The following is a 4,046-nucleotide window of genomic DNA, read 5'->3' as shown; positions in this document are numbered from 1 at the left end:
TACCTGCCTGAGAGCGGCCACTAACTGGGGTGGCCAGGTGTTAGGGGCCCGCACGCAGAGTTAAATGGGACAACAAACCTATACCGGGTTGCCCTATGGAGCTAGACAATGCTGATACCTCCTGAGGGAGCTCTGAACCAGACCCTGAGTAGAAACAAACTGGGAGATATGGTCCTGCACTCTGCAGAAATAGCTGAAAGCTGATCTCCCAGATACGGCAAGGGGTGATCGGCTGCTAGTTCGTGCAGTGGGATAGCCCCTGCCCACCCATGAATAATTAGTACCCTGGGTCTGCTACCAAAACCATCAGACTGCGCCATCGTGCAGGGGGATATCTCTACTGAACTCCATCTCTGTTCCTGGGAGGTTGCGACTACGAGACCTCGCAGTGGGCGTTTGGCCTCCCTCCTGCCTTCCCTTTATCATCTAAGGCGCAACATAGCCCTTCACACTTCACCACTGCTTGAAATTTGAACATCCCTACAGTCCAAGTGGCACTTTAGAGCCCCCTGCTTAAGCCTGACCCACTTTGAATTACGCTCAAACATTCCCAACCTCAGCGGAGTGCCTTTCTTTGACAATGGACCTTGCCTTGCCACTGAGGGCGCTGACCCCCACTGCGCCCTAGTGCATTCCGAACTATCCTTAGGCTACCGCATCATCTGGCTGTGTAAGTGAACTTGCTACATATTCGGGGGGGCACAACCCGGGGAATATGCCGCGCACCACTGTGGGTAGAGACACTGCTCCAAGACTACCCAAAGACAATCCAGTTACTTCCCTGTGGCACAAGACCGGCCCTCTGACTCCTGCTTCCATGGCATCCTTATCATAAGGGAGGCCTGAGCCACTCACACAAGCCTACATGAACACCTTCCTTCAAGTAATCGAATTAGAAATTGGCTCTCTCAAAGCCAAATTCAAATCATGTCTCAAAGAACTGAAGAAAGATATTCTGAGATTGGCGAAAGACTAGATCACTTAGAATGAACTGTAGATACCCAGACGGAAGAGCAAGAGAACCTTTGAAAACGAATGGCCGCACTAGAAGACCAACATATCGAACTCCAGATAAAGCAGGAAGCAGAAGAAACAACCTCTGGATCAGAGGCATATCTAAGGGAGCGGAGGTCCCAGACATTATGGCTTTTACAGCGGAACTGCTTCATGGCATTAGAGGGGATGATGGTGCATCCATGCCAGCTCTGGATATGGCTAATTGAGGAGCTACACCCCCAGGATGCCCTGAACTTGTGCCAGACCTCCTAACTAGGGTTCACTTCTTTACGGAAAAGGAAGCAATACTGCTGGCCTCAAGAAACAAATCAGAATTGACGTACAAGGGATATAAAATCCAACTCTATCAAGACATTTCCCCAGTAATGCTATGAAGGCGCAGAGACTTTAAGCCAATCACAGATAAGCTCTGAGTCCTGTACATTAAATATCAATGGGGGCACCCCTTCGCCTTAATCTTCACCTGGGAGGACAAACGCCGGGTAATACGCTCCTTACAAGAAGCCAAGCAACTCTTGCAGCACCCCTTTGCCTTAATCTTCACCTGGGAGGGCAAACGCCTGGAAATACACTCCTTACAAGAAGCCAAGCAACCCTTGCAGCTCCCCATGTCCTCTAGGGAGGCTAGTCCCTCCTCTCTGCAACCTTCAACTAGGGTACCTACACGCCCTGAATGGTCCATGGTATTTAGGCTGTGACGGGGGCCAGGACTAGGGAAGAGTCCTCAGCCCAGACTAAGCAAGACAACATAATCCATCTCTGAACCTTGGAGGGCGGGAGGTCGGCCACTCTCTACTCATCAGCCTCTGAGTAACACCATCTACGTACCGGAAGCAGACACTTCAAGAGAATCTCGAACGAACCACTAGCTCACTAAGCTAGTCATGAATATCGAGAAAGGGAACTAATGTACCAATCCAAAAGTGAACAACCACGTGGATGGGGCCTGCATTTGAACTCTGACACTCGCCACTGCCTGCAGATCTATCCTAGACAACTTCCAATCGAGGATCTATGATTATACGCGATGATGGGCCTCTCCACTTGACTGGGCACAGGCTGGCAGGGGAGTATGGGATCTTTGACCTGAGACATATACTTTCTTCTAAGCCCGCCCTAACCAACCCTACCCTTAAGAGAGTGACATCTCTGGAATGAACCATGCACTGGCAGTGGATTCATTCTTGGACTGGAATGGAACTTGTTGGCCCCATTGGCCTCTTATTGTGCTTAATCTTTCTTTTCTCCCTTCTTTCTCCCTTTCTCAATATCGGGGTTGATGGGAGAGGCACATAAACCTGAATCAGTCAGCCCTCAAGACGGGATTATGCAACATGTGGGTCATATTGAGGATCTTACCTACTGGAATAGGCCTAGCTCCTATTATTATGGATTCTGACTGAAACTCTGGGGGGAGATGGCTGCTGTCTAGCATTAACCCCTACATAGACCAACTCTACATCTCTAGAAACCACACCCCACTCTAACAACCGCCACTACTACTTGAATAAACATTATTTCCCTTAATGTAAAGGGCCTTAATGCCCCCAACCAATGAAGCCAGATCTGCAGAGAAGCACCCCCTGTAATCTGAAACCCACCGAATGGCCCACACCAGGCACTGGGCATCCTCCCAAACTGACAGCCAGGGTTGCAATATTATGCAAGGCAGGAATAAGTCGAGGTAAACCGCGGGTTGTTAGAAGCAGGGAGGGTAGATACATCAAACTTGATGTACAAATGGGGGCACAATCACTCACCCTTTTCAATGTATATACACCCAACCAAGCATATGATCCCTTTCTTAGGGATCTACTGAGAGACCAGGGGATGCGGGAAGGAAACTAACTCATACTTGGGAAGATTTTAACTTAGTATGGGACCCAGATTTGGAACACAGAGCTCGTTCCTTCAGGGAACTGGGGCAATGTCTGCTGCACTGAAGCAAGGTATCACAGACTTTGGACTTATAGTTTTCGGCGCTACCACTCTTCCGATGCACAAGATTACTCTTACTACTTACACGTGAACCGCTTGTATTCCTGCATAGATTATTTGTTCCTCTATCATTTATTAGCGTGGGACATAACTTCTGTCTCTATGTCTGACATCTCCATCTCAGACCATGCCCATTTGAAATTACTACTGTAAAGACTTTCTCACTAATCCCAGCATAGCCCTCGTTGGCTACTACCCCCTCATATCTTGTACGACCCTGTAGACATGACAACTCCGGATAGTGATCTCAGCCTATTTTACATCCAACAACCTCCCTGAAACCCCATATACAGTCATGTTGGACTCTTTCACGGCGACCACCAGAGGAGTCTATTGCGATAGCATGCGGTCAGAAGGCTCGAATGGTGAAGGCCAGGCTGGCTAATGACATAAAATCCCTGGAGAGACTAGACCATTCAACACCCTCCCAAACCAATACCCGACGCCTTGCTATGCTAAGGGGTCAATTAAGAGTACACAGAACAAATAGGGCAGAACATACATTAATGGCACAGAAACAAAAGTATTACGATGGGGGGAAAAAGTGGGATCTATCTTGGCAGGCAGGCTGAGATGGAGGGCGGCAATGGCTCAGATCGCTAAAATATCAAAATTACAGAAGACACAAGGGCCATTACTGAACAGGATAAACTGAAAGCCTTCCACACATTTTATTCTACCCTGAATGATAGAGGACCCTCAAACCCAGGCGAGACACATTCAATACTCTCTAACTTACGTGGACCCTCTAGACAGACAACACGCACAACTCCTTGAGGAGCCAATCACACTAAAAGAGCTCCAACGAGCTATGAAAGACCTACCAGTAGGCAAAACCCTGGGCACAGATGGCTTGCCGGTCCATTTCCACCACATGTTCCGCCTGCAAATTCAAGACCAACTATAGCATCTTTTTAACACATTTACAGATATTACTGGTCTGGTGCCTACAATGGCTATGGCAGAAACAGCACTTATCCCCAAACCTGACAAGGACCATGCCCTGTGCTCCTCCTATCGCCCTATTGCAC

Source organism: Lissotriton vulgaris, chromosome 4_1, assembly GCF_964263255.1.
Source record: "Lissotriton vulgaris chromosome 4_1, aLisVul1.2, whole genome shotgun sequence".
NCBI lineage: Eukaryota > Metazoa > Chordata > Amphibia > Caudata > Salamandridae > Lissotriton > Lissotriton vulgaris.
This window is presented reverse-complemented; position numbering follows the sequence as displayed.